Genomic DNA, 20,762 nt, shown 5'->3' with positions numbered 1-20,762 from the left:
TTCGTGGTTCTGCGAAGCTCCGCCAGATCTTCCTCGGAGGGACCCCCCCTCTGAACCATCTCCTGTAGCAGGTTGGCTTGGTAGGCTTGAAGCACCGTGGTGTGCAAGCTCGCACCTGCCTGGCCCGCTGCCATGTACGCCTTCCCCACGAGCGTGGATATGGTGCGACATGGTTTGGATGGTAACGCCGGCTTCTCCAGGGAGGACGCAAGTCGAGGGGAGAGATAGCTCGCAAGCTCATCCTCCACCCGAGGCATCCTCCCATAACCACGGTCCCTAACCCCCATCACATTACTGTAGTTCAGTGATCGGGGTGTGGAAAGCCATGTAGAGAAGGGTCTGCCCCATCATTACTCAGTTCATCATGTAAATCAGGAATAATAAGGAATAAATAAGGAATTGCAGGAATCCAGCCTAGAAGTAACAAATGCATGGACTAGTTTTTCTGCATCATTTTTAGACAGGATGTTCCTGATTTTTGCAATATTACATAAGTGAAAAAATTTGCTTAATGTGAGACTTAAACGACATGTCCTGATCAAAGATAACTCCAAGATTCCTCACAGTGGTGCTGGAGGCCAGGGCGATGCCATCAAGGGAAACTATATCTTTAGATAATGCGTCACGGAGGTGCTTAGGCCCCAGAACAATAACTTCAGTATTATCTGAGTTTAACATCAGAAAATTACAGGTCATCCAGGTTTTAACATCCTGAAGGCACATTTGAAGTTTAGCTAACTGATGAGTTTCATCTGGCTTGATCGATAGATATAACTGAGTATCATTTGCATAACAATGAAAGTTTATGGAATGTTTCCTGATAATATTGCCTAAAGGAAGCATATATAAAGTGAAGAGGATTGGTCCGAGGACAGATCCTTGTGCAACTCCATGACTCACTTTGGCGTGCATGGAGGACTCATTGTTAACATGTACAAACTGAAATCGATCTGATAAATAGGACTTAAACCAGCTTAGAGCGGTTCCTTTAATGCCAATGAAATGTTCCAGTCTCTGTTATAGTTCATGAACACTCTGAGAGAAGCCAGTTGAATCTAAAAGAGAGATAAACGCAGTACTAAAGCTGTCATTCTCAACGTCAACATGAATATTAAAATCCCCTACAATAATAACAAGTTTTAAGGACTAAAGTTGACAAAAACTCTGCAAATTCAGATAAGAATTCAGAGTATGGGCCAGGTGCTCGGTACACTATAACAAATAGAATTGGTTGCAGTGATTTCCAACTTGGGTGTGAAAGACTAAGAACAAGGCTGTGTTATAGTTTAGTTTAGGTTTAGAGCTGATTAGTAGGCTAGAGTCGAAGATAGCTGCAACTCCACCTCCTCGGCCTGTGCCTCGAGGAATGTGAGCATTAATATGACTGGGAGGGGTGGATTCATTTAGGCTAACATATTCTCCATCACCCAGCCAGGTTTCAGTAAGAAAGTAAATCAATATCATAATCTGATATTAGTTAATTTACTAGTACACCTTTAGAAGAGAGAGATCTGATGTTTAAGAGTCCACATTTAACTCTCCTATTCGTTTGCTCTATTGCTCTTGTGGTTTTAATTTGTATGAGGTTTTTATGCACAGCTCCTCTTCTGTTTACCTTTGATTTAAATAATTTCGATGGTTGGGGGGCAGACACCGTCACTACAGGGTTTTCACTAAGTAACTCCCGAAATGGAGGAGCAGAGAAGTGTGTTAGACTGCGACTCTGCCTCCTGGTCTCAACTCTGGGTTGTCATGGATTTGGTCCACTAATAAACTTGGCCAGATTTCTAGAAATGAGAGCTGCTCCTTCCCAAGTGGGATGGATGCCATCTCTCCGAATCAGACCAGGTCTTCCCCAGAAAGTCTGCCAATGATCAACAAAGCCCACATCGTTTGCTGGACACCATCTCGACAACCAGCGGCGGAATGACGACATGCGGCTATACATGTCATCACTGGTCAGATTTGGCAGGGGTCCAGAGAAAACTATGGTGTCCGACATTGTTTTTGCGTCTGTACACACCGACTCAACATTAATCTTAGCGACCTCCGATTGGCGTAACCGGGAGTCATTACCGCCGACGTGAATAACAATCTTACTGTATTTACGTTTATCCTTAGCCAGCAGTTTCAAATAAGACTCATTGTCGCCCGCTCTGGCCCCAGGGATGCACTTAACTATGGCCGCTGGCTTCGCTAACTTCACGTTTCTCAAAATAGAGCTGCCAATGATCAGAGTTACTTTCTCAGCAGGTGTGTCGCTGAGTGGGGAAAATCTGTTAGAGACGTGAACAGGTTGGTGGTGACCCGTGGGCTTTGAATGCTTACGACTATTCCTCCTTCGGACAGTCACCCAGCCACCCTTTCCCGGCTGCTCAGGAGATGCCAGGGGATGGCTACCACAGGCTAACTCAGGACGTTCCGCACCGACTACCGGGGACTGGCTAGCTACAGTAGCTAAAGACTGATCTACCAAGGTGCGGAGCCGGACTTATAAATCACTGAGCCTCGCCTCCATGTCTACAAATAAACTACACTTGTTACACGTACCATTACTGCTAAAGGAGGCAGAGGAGTAACTGAACATCTGACACACCGAGCAGGAGAAAGTAGGAGAGCGAGAGGGAGAAGCCTTCGCTAGCTGCTAAGCTAAAGTCACTAACAGCTAAGCTAAAGTACGGTAGCGTATACACGTTTACTGCAGTACGTCAGTACCAGCAGGGAGGTGCTCTAGGGTTGCACTGCTGCAGTGCAGATTTGGTTCCGAAATTTAGTCCTTGGAAATCGGTAGTTCCTGGGACTAGTTGGTCAAAAGGGGCTTTAAAAGAGAGAGAGAAAGCTTCTCTGATTTGGCATTGCACTCCTGTAACATTGTTGGACTTCCAATGGAATAGTTAAAAAAAAAGGGTCAAAATCAATGCAGCATTTTATTTCACACATTCCTTCATCCTTCCCTCAGTTCATTTTTTGATTTCCAGGGGCCGTTAGCAACAGGCGCAGACCAAAATGCCTCTGGACGAAATTGGATAGACCTACAACCAATCAGAGCAATGCGACATGTGCAAGTTGGGGTTGTGCTTGTAACAATTACGAACAGGAAAAAATGGCGGACTTGAGTAATGTTTTGACGTATGTTACGTGACTTAACTTATGTACGTAACATACTTAACCTAAACCATGATTTTTTCCTAAACCTAAGTAGCTTTGGTGCCTAATATAACTTATCTTATGTAACCATGATGATGAAGGTTCAGTACGCCTCTTGTTGGTACTCTCCAGTGGTCATAAATGTCATTTTGGTAAATGACCTATTCTGTTGAAAGTGACATGTTTGTCATTCAACTGCAGCAAGTTGGACAGAACTGAAGTGAGTAGTATGTATTAGTGAGGGTATTACACTGTAAAAAAAAATTCTGCTGTAAGTCAGCTTTGAGCTTCTGAATCTGTTGTAAGTGTAAATAACAAGTTTTCCTTTACTGGGCCATTTACTAAGTAGCAACCAGCTGCTTAATAATGCTAACTCTGACAATGATTTATGTTTTCACTGTGCATGTGTGTGTATTTGACCATTTGGCCATGTGTGTTGGCATGTTCTCCTTTCTGTATGTGTGTCCTGTAAGTGTGTGTATGTGTGTGTCAGAGGAAATGAGGTGACCCGCTGCGTGTGAACGTGCTCTGACAGAATGCCTCGTCAGATGTCTGGGGAGAGTCGGCCAATCAGCTCTCCTGTCTGTCTGCAAGCCTAGCTATGACCCAAACACACACGCACACACACAAGGACAAAACAAAAGGAAGGACACACATTATGGGCTGTGGGCACGTGCAACATGAAATACACGGATGGATTACAATAATGTGTAGCTCATACATGTTCACACACAGACGCGCACACTCAGCTATGACTCATGACGCTCTCCCCTGACAGAAGCCCACACTCTTTCTCTTAGAAAGAAAGAAATCTGGAATGGAGGAAAACAGAGGGAGTGATAAAAAGGAAGCAGAAAAGAGATGATGGAAGGATGCATGAAGTTTTGAAGAGAGGATGGTTAATGAACGGGGGGAGGGAACATGGGAGGATAGTCAGGAAGGTACAGGACAGAACAGATGAATCATTATAGAAGAGAAATATTGCAATATACAAAGGTAGATGGAAGGGCAGGGTTGGAAGAAAAGAAGAGGGAAAGGAGGGCAATGGGAAGTAATGTAGGAACATGTTGCTTAAAAAACAAAACAACTCAACTCTCATGACATAAACAACAAACCTTTATGTCATCACACAGACACACACACACACACACACACGCAGCAGCAGCAGCAGCAGCAGGCCCATCCAGCAATAACAGATCAGGGGCTCCCCCAGAGAGACCCCAGCAGGCAGACACTGCAGACATTACAGCAGTAGCATATTAACACACACACACACACTCACTCACACACACACATGATTACACGGTAACTTAATAGTGTGGAACAGCTTCTAAGATTCTGTCGACTCAAGTTATAAAATCAGAACGTGATAACATGAGTTGGACAACAACAAGAGTTACTTGAAAAATGTAATCCATTTCTTATTACTCATTTTTAATAATAACATTATTTTACTATTTACTAGTGCTGTGCAACGATTAAAAATTTTAATTGCAATTAATCGCATTGTTATGCTCAAAATTGAAAAATGATTTCTAAAATATCGCATTCTGTACTTTTAATTTAAATGTACTAATATATACACAAAAGTGCTACATGTTGTTTGCAAACACTTTGAATAAATAAGGTGCTTTTTACCAGCAGTATTCCCTTTACACAGTAGCAATAAAATATTTCTTGTAAATCTCAACTTAAACATTAATGTAATCAAATCAAATATAAAACCAAAGCTATTTGCTACTGCCAGATCCTCGCTGTTTGTGAGTTTCCAGAAAATATTACTGTTTACTAAATAGTTATCAGGACATCAACAGGAGGAAATTCGCATGGCATAGCATCCCCGCAAAACTGAATGTAGACCTGCGTTAACTTGAGATAAAATAATTGTCAGTGTTAATTAATTAATGCGTGAACGCAATAATAACACGTTAACTTGCCCAGCCCTACTATTTACACAGCAGCAGAAGTAACAAGTTACACTACTTGTTTTATTACTTTCCTTTACTCAGACCAACTGTGTCAAAGTTGCCTTTGAACACCTAAGTCTCCACAGCCAAATGTCACATATGGACCATAGCAGGGCACTGAAGTTACTCTAGCATTAGCTGATTGGCGTCAGCTGATTCATTCATACTTCACAATAAATTTCTCAGAGGAATGGGGTGTGGTGTATTCACTTGTGGCCACAAATTGAACCTACTCTGTTTGCTTTGTGCAGACTTCAATCTGATTTACTGGTGGGATTGGAAGATTGTTTATATCCCTGTTTACATTAATGGAAAAGGGATGCTGCTTGGCTGCAGTAAGTGCAAGGACAGTGATAGAGGATAATGAAAGAGTTTGATACTTCACTGTATAATTTATAACTTGTGTTGTTGGCTCACTGGCCATGCTAGTTCACAAAGTTTATACCAGGGCTATTTTCTGTTCCTGTAGAGACATGCTTTCAACATTGTTCTTTAGCTGTTTGGCTATTAGCTGGCTAGTACCATCCAATCATATTCATGCAGGTGTACAGCACAGCCATTTTTATTATTCCTCTTATTACACTCATACTGGGACCTTTTGCTGTCACAGCTCCCACCACCACAACCTCCTCCTTGTGTGTTTTTGGTATTGGTACAACTAAGAAATGGAGACAAAGCCTAAACTGATATAAACCCCACATGGTACTCCCAGTATGACGCCCAGACATGTAGTGATTGAATTTTAAACTGTAATCCCTTCCCTTGCTCCTTACTGAAATATCATGACATTACAGTAATGTTTTATTTAGTAATATATTACTGCCACATTGATGGCAACATAGTTGCTAGCATGGATCATTTTGAAAACAAAACTGAGCTATGTTCTCAGAAAATCACTGAAGACAAAATGTCACTGTGGTCATTTATTGTATTAACCAGCTGGTACAACCAGCTGTAAAATTTCAGATGTCAGTGTGTCCTTGAACAGTTCTCAATATAGTCCCTGCTCAAAACTGCATCACCTTATGTATGCTCATCCCTAAACCTGATTTCCATACCATAGTGAAATAAACCTCAATGGGTGGACACTAGTTTAAAAACATATGCTGTGAACTGCCATGCTTTGGATCGTCAACAGTAAAGCAAATTTTACGTGTTTTTTACGTGTTTTTTATGTGGGCTTAACATGAAATTCCACTGATATGGTCCTTTAATCCTGTGTTAACAAGGTCATAGTCCTAGAGTGCTGGATATCTGGATAAACACATCTGGATAAACACACTTTCCAATTGAGTATAATTGACCCCAGTGTACTAGCCATAGCAATAAGGTTCAACACGCACATGGTTATGTTGAATTAAGTCGCTAACAATCTCAGGTGAATCTGAGGTTGTTGCAAGGGGCCCCGTGCAGCATGCTGCGCTGTAGATCCCCTGATCTGTCCTCTAAGAAATCCCTGCTGCTGATTCTTTCCGACATCACACAGAGACCTTATGTTTCTAACCTCCACTGCAGCTGCAGAGAGGAAAACTTGCCCTTCACTTTCTCCAAACTCTGCAGTAGAAAACACAGCAGCGTCCCACCCTCCTCCTGCCAGCCTTCTGTCTCAGCTCACACTCTCAGTAAGGGGGGAGCAGGGAGCTCATGAATAGCTGAAGAGTTGAATACCTCCAGAATAAGGCCAGGCGGTAGACCCAGGATCTAACCTCCTTTAGGAGAGTTCATCTTGCTTACCCCAGCCCTGCATACCTCTTGTGGACTTGTGTTTATAATGCCTGCATTTATTATGTGACGCTTTAGGGCATCTGAGGTGTCCACACCCACAACTCTGTACAACTGACTTATGTAGACCACCAGGCTTTCAGTACTGAGGTGACCAGGATCATTAGAAAAGCTCAGCTGATAGCTCTAATTCAGGCCACCAGCCCTCCTCAGAAGAGCCAGTGCTAGATCCCCGAAGCAGATGTTTGCACAGCATGGCATTTTTTGAGGTGCGTGGAATCTATAAGCTGACACCCTGCACTCGAGGGCCACCAGTTCCTGCCCTCCCTGCTACAGGGGCAGAAATGGATAGGATACTGGATAGTATATTCATTTTTAAAGGAAGGCCAAAATAGATGTTCTCTTCTTGATTTGGGATCTCCAGAATGATGTGATCTTCTTTGTCCCCCATTGCTTCATGCTGCTTCCCAAGGCTATCCTGTAAATTTTCAGATTTTCATTCACTTTCTCATTTAAAGGGGACCTATATGGGAATTGCTGCAGTTTGTGGATTGAAAAGGAAGTCCTGCTGTAAATTATGCTCTAACTTCCTTCCTTGCAAGCTTTGGATTATACCAATAATATTAAACAATTAAACAATGTCCTTGGTGTGTTTCTTAAAGAAGACATACACTTGTAAAGCTGTGATGTCCACAAATAGATGGATATTATTATTTGACATGTATTAACCCAGTTCAAGTACATACATACATAAATAAAAAAGTCCCAGGATAGAACCCTGTGGAACCCACATTTGCAAAAGAAATAACTGTCAAACAATGGTCTACATCAGTAGATAAATATTTTCAGACAGTTCTCATCTCAGGGCATCCAATACCAACATTTTTAGAAAAAGTGACAAAACGTAGTTATTTTAGGCTCATCTCATAGAGATGCACTGTCTCTAGAAGACACTTCCGGATGCTAGGAGACGCTCTGGGGCGTCTCATACAGACCGGAAGTGCTAGCTACGTTCGTGTTAAAGGTGTTGACAGCCCCCCGAAGCCCCCAACCTTACCCATTAATGTTAGTACCTAAACCTAAGTCACTGACTTTATTCATGTCACCAAGCTAATCCAACAGCGGTGCACATTGGCCTCACGGCAGAAATTGAATTAGAGTATAATCACCTGAAAATAAGAGTCGTTTGGTTACCTTAGAATGCGCCCTTTATATCTACAGAGGGAGCGGGTCATCTTCAGCGGAGTCCACTCTGTCTTCTACTAGTTGCTCACCACAAGGGGAGGGTGAGGTGAGGTTGTGATCTGCAACTTCACCGCTAGATGGCACTAAATCCTACACACTGGACCTTTAAAATACTGTATATAAAACCCTTTAAGGTAATTTGCAATATTTAACACTACCATTTGTGACCCTTGTGGTGAATGCAATTTTACTATTCTTTATAACCTCTTTCTTAATATGACACTTTCAGATAAGAGTTTCAAATATCTTAGGTAAATTCATCAGTAAATAAATAAAATTATAGGTTAAAAAACAATTCCATACACATTTTATGGAAAGCCTATCACTTGTACATATACAGTGGTTAAATTAAAAATGTACAGTATGTCCTTTGTGGATTGTATAATGCCTTTCCTCAGACACAGACATAACAATGCCTTAATATGGACGCACTTAATATTAGCAGAGGAAGAAGAGTACATGCAGCACCAACAGGTTGCTAAAGCCTGTATAGTACAGAAGCATTGTCTACATAAACAGGGACAGTGATGGCTGCAATTATCCTCAGCTCTGTTATCCTCACTCTCTGCAATTTTCTGTGCAAAAGAGTAAGTAGATGCCTGATAGCTATGCAGTGTATATCTACCGCGATAGCTGCCCATCAGGGCCCCATGCCAAAAGCTGCACCTCACCTGCAGAGGCTTTGTTGGACCCCCTGCAAGAGGGACAGAGAGAAAGGAAGAGTGGAAGAGATGTCGGAGGTCTGCCGGAGATGAGGATGGAGGGAGGAACAAGGGAGGAAACAGAAGTGAGGAGGGGAGAGACTATGATTGCCAGCCAGCATGTAGCTGGCAATTACAATGTTGTGTTCCCTCACTCACTCTCTTCATCTCTCTCTCACTCTCTCAGCCATTCACACCTTCCTGTCTTACATGTCTATGTGCTCAAGGTTAATGGGAAGTTGAGGTCGATTGGCTAAATAAAGACACACACACACACGATACATACAGAAACCAGACTCTTCTATAGGCTTGTGAAGTACTGACAGTGCGACAGCACGTCACAGTGGCAGTTTCTTAGTATTTTTGTAAGGGCATTTATTTTTTATTGTTGACACATTAAAAAAGTACAATGGAAATATTGTTTACTTACCTAAATTATCTAAACGTGATGTGAACACAGGTTATTGCGGTTACATGCAAGAGGCCTTAACTTCGTGAGCCGTCAAAGTACACAACAGTTTGCAGTTTAAAGCCAAACAACTTTTCGTCCCACTACTTTTTTGGGTCACTTGTACCGCAGCTGTTTTCAGCACTTTAATAATCCCTCTGTACGCTACCTATCCAGAACCAAATAGGACACAGACAAGGTTAGCAGTTAGCTACATAGCATTAACAGCAACAGCAGAGGGTGGCAGCAGTAGTAGTCCGTAAGGATGTGTGTGTTTTCCAGACTGTGTGTGTATACTAATAACAATAATATATCAACAGAGTGAAAAAATTTGAATTCGCCCCTGATTAATAAATATGTCTTTTTCTTCTTCAACATAGAGCATTTAGCAGTTAAACACCCAATATTTCCCTCAGTAGCTGGTGGAGACTAAAACAGAGCTAAAAGGAAACAGACTGAACTTTGGACTTATCGATCAGAAACACCAAATGAATGCAAATGTTGCTCTGTGTCCAAAATTAGTGTCAAAAAAACTCAAAATCAATAATTTCAGGTTTACAATGCACTAACACATTCCAATATCCCTTCAACTTAAAGTGTATTAAAGGTACACTGTGAAGTTTGCATTTATTGGTGCTGCATCAAAATGGTAATTTTTGGTGCAGAATTTCTTGGTGCATTACTGTCACCAACTGTCAGTCAGCACAATGGCATAAAATCAATGGCAGGAATGTATTCCGTTGCACACATACATGTATGTAGTTCTTCATTCATTCAAAACAGCGACCAGCTCAGGAAAACATTGCTACATAGCACTACCGTGTTCAATAATACCACAGGATACCATTAATTGATTTTTTCTGGCTTCTTGGAAGTGTTTATCAGAAGTACTAGACTAAAACACAAACTAACATCATCCTAATAATGTCTTCATAAAGTTCAATGAAGGCTAACCTGTTATACAGGTGCCTATTTACACAAAGGTAAGTCCAAACATTATTCAGCTTTTAGGTGTGTTTTGGTTTTTACCAGCTTCAAAAAAAAAAAAGATTCCAGGTCTTAAAGCTGCTAAATGTTCCATTTTCACAAGCTTGTCTGCTGTCTGGTACTGTGCATGTAACATACAGTGGCCCAAAGGTATAAGCTGCAAAATAATGTACTAAAGAAGACTAAAAAGCCCTGAAGAGCTAGAGCTTGACAATTCTCTGTGGTGTCATTACTGCGAGCAACCCTTGCCACATTACACACTGTGGTCATTTGATCTATTGTTAATATACTGATCAGGTGAGCTTTGGAATGAATTAATCTTATTTAATCACAGTTTGATTTATGGGGAAGCATTTTGTATTTCTGTGTTTATTGTAGCACTGATTTTATGTTTATTATAGTGCTATGCCAAAGCCTGTCAAACAAATCAGGTAATGTTTGAGAGGTGCGTACAAGGCAAAATGTTGGAGTGTGTATGTGTGGTCCCTCCAGCCACAATATTCATTATTTACACGAGTGGTTAAAATAGGACAGCCTGATGTTCAAACTACCTCACTGAGAAGCCCTGATATCTTTCTCTCTCTCAACCTCCCTCAATCCAACCCTCCCCTCTTTCCTCGTGTTACCACTTCACACCAGTCTCACCAGTTTTTTTTTGTCTCCCTCTCTCATTTTCTCAGCCTCCCCTCTCCTGCTGTCTTGCGTCATTTCTAGCATTTTTTTCCTCTCTCATCTTTCTTTTCTCTCTCCCACTGTCTTGCTCATTGCCTTATCGCTCTGCTTTGCTTGATATATCTCTCTATCTGCATTGCTCTCTCTGTCACACACACACACACACACACACACACACACATACACAGGCTGCTCCTCCCTCCTTCTCTCCTCCCACTCGTTCACCCCAATCTCCATCTCTCCCCTGCCCCTCACTCATTTTTATTACTGTCACAGGAGCCTTTCTCTCACTCTCTCATTGCCTGATTCTCTCTTTCTGTCTCTGTGTTTATGAGCAGAGCTATATTGAGAGCGTCTGGCTGGCAGACTCGGAGGAGAAGAGGGGGCGAGAGTGCATGATGAGGCTAGGGGAGAGAGGGAGACAATGGGAGGCAATAAACACAGACCCAGATAGGACATATAGGCAAATAGCAGGCTTTCAGGCTTGCAAGAATTCTTACAAAAACGGGCAACTTTGCATGGAATAGTCATCACAGAGGTGAAAACGTATCCCTAAATGTGATCAACTACTGATGGTATTAGATGAATGATTAAAGGGACCATAATCAATACTCATATTAACTATAGATCACATGACTACATGTAATGTTAAAGGGGTTCCTCATAGTATTGAACCCACAGAGAATTATGCCCCGACCCTGCAGTTTATTTCTTTTGACTCGCTGTTTTGGTTTTCTGGCCTGCAACTTTACTATTTTGGTTAGGTCTTGCTGTTCTCATAGAGTTGTTTCCAGCCGCAGCAGAGTTGTTCTGAAAAAATCAGATAAAGCTACAGTAGCCTACGATACCTGTCCAGCACCAAACTACAGACAGACAAAGTTAGCGACTTGCTGGTGAACATGAGCAGCAAAAAGGTCAGACCAAAACAGAACCACTGTACAGGACACCAAACATTGCACTTATATCTATCAGGTGGCTAGAGATATAACTCCAAATAAATGCTTAATTTGCCCCATGTCTGCTGGATGTGTTAACAAGCAACTGTTTGCTGACATAGTCTTATGAACTTAATTGGGATAAGGGTAATATATCAGTGCTGTGTTTACAGGATTCCAAGGATTACCAACTTAGGTCTTGTTTCCATTGTTTGGATACTATCAGTCATGATACCATGGTATTCCACAAAGTAATTGCTGAGATCCAGAAACCTGCAAGATTACTGCAGCAAGGTCAGAAAAAACAGTCAGTTAGCAAAACTTATTTTGAAGAGAAAATAAAGACAAAACAAAGGAAAATGGTAAAATTATTACACAAACTATTTAATGTGAACATTTCATGTGTCAACTCTGACCTACCACAGAGAGCCAAACTCTTGACACCATACCATAGTTAATCAATGTAATTTCTCTTTCACAATATGTCTCTCATTCAGTTAAATCTCTGTCCTGGTTGAATTGAAGGAACATGTCCCCTACTGCATCAGTGTGGCCCACTGATGTGTTTTGAATCATTCTGGCCAACAATAGAGCTCTATGAAACAGAGGAATAAGATCTTTGGTTGCACAGACAATACTTGGATTTAATGTTGGGATTTGTGGATAATAAGAAAAATATGCAGAAAACCCTTCCATCTTGCCTTTTGTGCCATTGGAAAAAGCTGCATAACCGGTTGAAGGAGCACAAGACATGTAGCCTGGAGCAATGGAAAATCATCTGATGAGTCATCAATTTTTTCCAGATGGGTTTATATTTGGAAAAAGACAAAAAGCCCTCAGCCCTTAGTATCTATTAATGTTGGAGGTGGGCGTGTAATGGCAGCAGCTTCAGTGAATTATTTTGTTGTGTATTACCAGAGCCACACCTCCCTATAGGCAGAGGAGATGCCATGACTGGAGGTCACATTACCGACGGTGCAAATACAGCTCCCTTTTGATGTTCTTTTTATTAATATGTTTTTACAAAACATAGATGAGACTAAAAGAGTGGCAACAACCCAGCATGCCCAAGTCCAGAGGATATGAATCTGAAACTATCACAACTGTGTTGGTGTGACATCACAGCCATTACACACACTTTACACGTGTTGCTGCAAATATTTTAAGATAACAAAGAAATATCATAATAAAGAAATAAAGTACAAATAGATGTGCAACAGTAGACATCATGATTTTGATAAGCCAATGTAATTTCATTACTGGTAACATCAGGTGGTTAATTGGTCCACCACTTTGATCTGGAAAACAGGTCAGCCATTCATGGTTCCAAGATACATATAGTATTTACTGTATGACTTTGGTGATCCGCTAGATTTCCATCCAGAGTCACCAGTAAGTTGACAGTTTTGGTTCACTGTTATGAAAAATCAAAGTTAACAGCAAATGGCCAAATGGCCAAAAATTGAATTAGGGCCTGTGTCCACCAAAGCGTTTTTTACCAGCTGAAAATGGCAGCTGCTCTTCTGAAAACGCCCAGCAGGGAGCGCTAGCAGGTGTTTTGGAGGCACAGTGTTTTTTCCGACTGCTTTGGTTGCTATGATACATAAAATCCGTGGAAGCGATGTTGCAAGTAGTTCTACCTAACTTTACTGGATGTAAAAATGCTGAAGCAGGTAGAGAGAGAGGACGGACTGGACCGATAGACGATGCCATCGTCCATCGGCGATGGCTGACAGACATCCCGATGTCTCATTGCAGACATCGTCCGACGGAAATTTTGTAGACATCAGTCAACCCTAGGATGGACTCGCCGTATGTGGGTTTATGAGATTCTGTGATGAGGAAACATCTCAAAGAGTACCACCGTTTGGTCCAATAGCTGAGGTTGGACGAAGCCCGGTTCCAGGATAGTAACCGTTGCTACGGTGTGGTATTTGTCCCGCCCCTCCTCTACTGTGATTGGGCAGCTGACGAGCGCAGCGTTTTTCAGCGACCGACAAAAAACGCTCCCATTGCAATGAATTGAAAAAAGACACTGGCGTCAAAATAAATTGCTTTGGTGGACACGGGCCCTTAGGGTCTGTTCCAGTATCCACAAATGCAGTCTTGAACATTGAAGTGGTTGGTTACACCCCACCAGGTAGTAGACAAGTGTGTCCCACATCTGAAAAATGCCAATACACAGTCAACTTAACCAACACTCGACAGACACTTCCCAATACCGCTTCGGAGCAGTATTCAGAGCCAAGTGGATGCCACAGTTCTCCATGGCCTACTGCGTTCTTTCACTGCCATCTGATTGTAACTGTAATGCTGTTTGGTTGATCCTATGTGGAAATTAAATAAAACCAACAAAGTATATGAGCTTTATTTGTAGTTGTGAGAGCCACAGGATGGCCTCATTAATCAAGTGTGTCCCAGTGAGATCTGATAACTCATCACACACATGTAGACTTATTATGTAGCACAAGTATGCACTTGACAACCGACAAATACCACAAGTGTGCTTATTGGGACAGACCCAATGGCACAGCTGGCTGTTGTGAGACAGAGGCGTCAGATGCCCTGCTACAGCTACACGGATAGTGAAAAATGATAAGTGGCCTCTGGGTGGCATCCCAAAGTATGTGTAAGTAAATGACACTGTAAATGTTAAAATGTAAATGTAAATATTTCTGTGCTTAACATATTACTGGAAAATATAACTCATAAATGAGCCTGTGATCATTTAAATGAGTCAATCAGCAATACAACAATAGCGCAGCGACAAAAAGGGTCATTGACCAGTGTTTGTTTGTGGGCGTGTGATTAAGCAGAAAAGAGAAAACAAAGGCACGATCCAGTGCTTTAGAGCAACCATATGGTATTTCTGCTCTGAGCAGGTGTACTGAAGTGAGGGGAAGCATTAGTGCTCAACTATATGTTATTGAGAAACTGGTCAACAAAGAGAAAGATGATATAGAAAACACCCTCCAAGGTCAGTTTATGGAGAAAATTACCCCGCTTCCACACATCTCTCAGTCTCCCTACATATTTTGAACAATTCCATTCTTTCCTAATTCTGACCATTGAAAGTTCTCTTCCCCACCCTGGCCCATACTTGGGCGATAATCACTGTTTTCATCAGGACCAGTGTGGCTGGCGCTTGAGATTAAATAATGGAGCAAATAAATCAGCTCTGTAATTAGGCAAACTGTGGTGCAAAAGGGATTGGAGCTTCAGCGCTCTGCAACAGTCTCATTTTCTGTATGCTCCAAAATCGACTGAATTTTACAGATCCAACTATTATTCTTAAAGGAGGATTTGTGCTGCCTAATGGAACACACACTTTTAAGTGATAATAGCAGCACATTAGACTGAGAGTATATCCTGTAGATAAGCTGCAGCTGTATAAATTCCATAAGTTTAAAGTAAAGTAGCGGTTATATTGCCTTTTGCTAAACCAAATTTGAAGTTGAATTAACAAGTGGTGCACAAAGTGAATGTAACTACTTTCAGGAGTGGTGCATAGAAATGTAGAACAGTAGAGCAGAATCTGATCTACCTCAAAGGATAAAGGCTTATCTGGCTGCCTTATCTGTAGGATTTTTCAATTGTCCGTAGACAATTTTAGCTCTTAAGCTTAGTAATAACAACAGGGATGAAATCATATTTTAGTAATTCACTGTAAAAGTAGAATTCTAAGAAACTATGCTGTATCAGCTAATAAATGTCACAAGCAGGGGTGTGATTTCATCCTAATATTGCAACAGCCACCCAACATTGGTGGCACCTTTAACCTATTCCCTGAACAAAAAATTGATTAATAAACTTATCATTACAGACCAAATGCTACAACTTTGTAATAAGGCACTAGTTATAAAGAATTTATAAGTTACAACTAATAGCTTTATTAAAACCTCTGACAATTTAAGTATTTCTCTGTAACATTCTATTTTCATGACATGATGAACCGGCAACAGTCAGAGCTAAAATTTGTATTAAACAACTTAACAGCCTTAAGCATTATTCAGTAAGAGGTTCACAGTCAGAAATGCAGCTTTATGGGTGTGGTATTGATTTTGATTGACAGTGGCCTGGCAACATTGGCATAAGACCCACAGCTTTCATCAGATTCAAATGTTGCAAAGCTCTCATTAGTGCAGACTGGGCCATACTTGGGTGATAAGAACTGTTATGACCAACCAGACAATATCTGACATCAGCTTTTTCAAACTTAGCCCCACCTACTTTAAAACAATAAGAAGACAGCAAACACAAAAACATAAATACAAATTTCTGTCATGTGAAACAAACCAAACTGTTCTAGCTTCCTGTATCTTTAGTAGAAAAGTTAGTTTTTCCGGTTGCCGAGAGTAGAAAAATTGTCAACTTTGGCAAAAATGGAGCGCTGGTCAATGTCACTATTTACCCAGCCATCCAAACATAGTGCAGGAGGGGCAGAACAAACACCACACCAAGCCATCTCAGCTCTTGAAAGAAACGATGTGCCTCCTCGCCGAGTTATTTCCTCACCCGCAAAATCTCATGGACCCCCGCTGCGCCTCCAAAGCGCACCCTAGCGCTCCCAGCTAGGCGTTTTCAGAACAGCAGCAACAAATAGAAATGATAACAATAAGTAAATCTGATAAGAGGCTATTTAAATGTATATACTTATATTTCAAAAATACAAATGTATCAAAAATAAAAGGAAATTTGGCCCTAAACAAGCCCACTGAACAGCAGTGCTCAATGTATAGGCCTATTGTACACACATATGCCTACTAGGACAACAGAACTTGCCCTACTCATGTATGCCAAGCTGTGTGTGTGAGTAGGCAACACATTTCAGCTTATGAATGGTGTTTTGTGTTGTAAGTGTTCGTTGCGCATTTTAATGCCTTGATGACAGGAGTAGGGGGCTCCCACTTAAAGCCCTGTGGCTCAAGGCCAGCCTTTTTCACCATCATGATGGATGATGGCTTTCAGTCCAGAGCCAAAACATCTCTAGTCCTTTCCTTAGTTTCAGGTAGCCAAAGCTAAGCCCAGTGGTGGACAGTGTACAACAGAGTAGTACTGTAGCTACTTAAGTAAACAAGATATTTGTACTGAACTTGAGTATTTTCTTTTCATACCACTTTCTACTTCTACTTCACCACATCTCAAAGGAAACTATTGTACTTTTTACTTTATCTGACAGCTTCAGTTACCAGTTACTTTAAAAATAAGCTTTTTACACACAAAACGGATGAAGAGTTAAAAAAAATAGGATGTTTTGATATAAATTAAAATACATAACAGTTTATTGAAGTCCAGCTGGTAGAACTGCATCAGTTAGGCTAATTGACAGAAATTAAATTGGCAACTTTTCATGTAAAAACATTTCCTGGTTCCAGCTTTACAAACATGATGATTTGCTGCTTTTACTTGATTATTTTAATGTATTTTCAGTCATTTTGAGGTTTGGACTGACAAAACAAGCATTGTGAAGGTTTCACTAACTGTGACAGCATTTCTCACTATTTTCAGAATTTATTACAATCGATTATTGGAGAAAATAATATATATATAATATATACATTTTTCTTTCTGCTTTGAGTAGGCTATTTTTATTTTTAATTGGCTACTTCTACATTTTCCTGCTTATAGCCTACTTACATACTTTTACCTAACATTTTCAATGCCGTACTTGCAGTATTGTTACAGTGAGGTATTAATATTTTTATTTTTTTTTAAAGGATCTAATAGGCCTAACTACTTTGTTCACCACTGGCTTAAAAAGCTAAAGCTTCTGGTTGCAAATTGGTTGGAGTTTTTGACTGCATCAGTAATCATTTAGCATTCATTTGTCTATACTCCCCATCAGCTGCTCTCTCTATGTATCTTTGATCACAGGGAAGAGATTTGTCCAGGGATTGGAGCTGATTCTCAATCTGTTTTCTTGTCTGTACTTGTGTTCTTGTGGACTTGTGAAACATCATAAGTTGCAGTACTGCTCCAATTCAAAAGTCCGCATCTAGCCAAGTACAGTCAAATACCCGGATGTGTTCTCGCTCCACCCGTTTTACTGAGCCTACATCGGTGGTGACTTGTGTGGACTAGCCAGATATCCCAGAATGCATTTCGCCGCCAAAAAGCAGAAATGTCTGATGAGAAAACTCACAACTTATAATACTGCTGTTCTTGTGTCACATATAGTAGTTTAAGAGTTTTTTATGTGGGAATATAGTTATTTAAACTCCAAATATGTAGTTGAATTCTCAAGACAGAGCTGATTTAAAAAATTGCTACAACGTTTTTGGAGATGTGAGGTCCCCCTCGCTAATAGGTCCGGCCGTCATCAAGTCCGCTGCTGTTCCAATTGCTGAATGACTGACTGCGTGCTCCCGTTCCTGGGAGTTTTTACTCCCAAGCCAAACTTGCCAAGTCCGAGCTTTAAAGTACAGAAGTCCGAACTTGGCGAACTCGGTATTGAGAAAAAGCCCGGGTCTAGCGCTTCCAACTTCCACTCCCTGTGTGCACGAGCATCCATGTTGTAACAAACGTGCTTGCAGCGGGATCACAGAATTTACCAGAGTTTCTGATTGCTTAACGGCTCTGGGATTTAGTAGGCAACAGGGAAAGCTATGAACTTGGCACAAAAACTATCGTCCATAAATTGAATATAGGCTAGCGGGACAACTTGGAAGGCTTTATCTCATAACTTAGTCCTACTTCACAGCATGAGAAATACAGGGTGTGGCGTGTGAGTGTGAACTGGCTGAAATCCGTGTGTCTCACTGTGAATGCGTGAGGCTTGAGAGCCCTGAGCTGGCATTTTCAGCTGGTAAAAACGCTTTGGTGGACACAGGCCCTTGGTGTCACTGACTGAATCAGTAACTTTTAGCAGTAGAGCTCCTTACTGGTGACTGAAAGCACTGACTGATGCCAGTGGGCGATCAGGTGATTAGGATGTTGCCTGGCAACCCGAAACAGTCACTGCACCCGGCCAAGATATAGTCCAGCACATAGCTTCCTGTGGAAACCACAACTTGTCAGCTTTGGAGCAGCTGCTCCTGCATGACAGACACTTCCTGTGGTTGCCAGGCAACCAAGCATCTGATTAGGATGCCCCCTGGGTCCTGGACCCTCTGGGCTTTTGGAGGTTTTCCAGGCTTGTCCAACTGGTAGGAGATCCCGGAGTGGATCCAGAACACACCGGAGGGATTATATATCTCCTCTGGCTTGCGTACACCTCAGGATGCCCCAGGAGGAGCTAGACTGGACTACCCTGCTGCCACAGCAACCCAGGGTTCAGTTGTACAGGAAATGTTGATAAGCTGTTAAGAGACAGATTCTTGTCCAGTATGTCTGCAGCTTTTTTCCAGAAGGTTAGTGGTTGAACAGTCCATGGGATTGGTCAACCTAATGAAATAAAGAGCTAAACAGACAAACTTTTTTTTAAAATAAAGCATTAGTAAATGCTTTATAAACCCTACAAAGCCAATGGTTGCAACTTATAAACCATCTATAAAGGCTGGCTTATTAGAACATGATATTAGACCAGTTACTCATATTGAAATATTGAAAGTCGGTCTAATGAAGTGAACAAGCTCAGTTTGTTCAATAAACCTCCCACAGTGCCCAACGGACTTAACCAAACTTTCCTAGAGTCTTCAACCCCCTTTGCCCTATCCCATCATGGAAGGTTTTGATTCACAGGACTGACAACCTTATTATGCGGCGCACTTATTATTGATATTATGCCGCAGAGGCGCGGTTGCCATGGTCACCGAGCGAGAGACATTTAATTTTCTCTCCTCCATCATCATTATCTATGGGGCCATCTGTTGTGGAAAATGAATTCAGCCTCATTTGCATGACTGATAAGCACATTCTTTATCTGTCCCACAGAAGGTCATATGCCATGGATTTGGGGACTAGAGAGAGAGAGAGAGAGAGAAAGAGAGTGAAGGGGTGAAATGATGCGTGGTCTTACCTCTATGAATGAGGTAAATGGGGTGTATGTGTGTGCGTGTTTATCAGAGCTTGGATGTGTGCATGTGTCTGCATAATGCATGGACACGTAATGTTTATGTATGCCCTCTTGTTTATACCCATGCCATGGCTTTGTTGGATGATTTTTGGATTTACATAAGCACGTGCCTGTGAGTGTGTGTGTGTGTGTTTGCGTTTGTACCCAACATCATGACTGCATGCAGTTATTCTGTGTATAAATGCATATTCCAGTTTGTGGGGATTTTGAGTGTAAGACCTCAGAGCAAGGGTATTTTTCCAATGTACTAAAATGTTTTCCAGTCAGACTTCTTCATGAGCTACTTTTGGGTTTACAGTCTATGGTGCAGTCTTGCAGTCTTAACTGCATTAATTGTTTTTTTTTTTTTTAGATGAACAAGCTAAATAGACATCACCTGACAAATTGTCAACTTATAGTAAGTCATAGTAAAAGTAAGTAATAATAGTAAGAAATTACATTCTGAACATTTTCATTTTCTAACATATCTACTGTAAATACAGTAGGGTTAGGTGCACAGTGCCTGGAACACAATTCTGGTAGAGAAATAGTGATACCTTTACCCTTATTTTGTTGGCCTAAAATTTACAAACTCACATGAAAGTCACTGTTTTACATGTGACTAACTACATGTGCCTGTAATATAATACAAAACATGTTATTTAATGTGACACATAACTGAAAATTACATGTAGCTATATGTTTTTTTTTTCACATGTGAAACTGTGCTCAATTCACATGATATGATTAATGATACGTATGGTTAAATAAACAGCATTAAGTCTAAAAATACTGGAATCAACCTATAACCTCGCCACCCTATATATTTTTTTCTTTGTAGAATGTCAATCCGTGAACATACCTCTACATTCCTAGGTAAAATACCAAGGATATGACCTCAGCGTTCTCAGTTCTCATTACGCCTCTGTTCTTTTTTTAACTGGT

Source organism: Micropterus dolomieu, linkage group LG11 (genome assembly GCF_021292245.1).
Source record: "Micropterus dolomieu isolate WLL.071019.BEF.003 ecotype Adirondacks linkage group LG11, ASM2129224v1, whole genome shotgun sequence".
NCBI classification, from domain to species: Eukaryota; Metazoa; Chordata; class Actinopteri; order Centrarchiformes; family Centrarchidae; genus Micropterus; species Micropterus dolomieu.
This window is presented reverse-complemented; position numbering follows the sequence as displayed.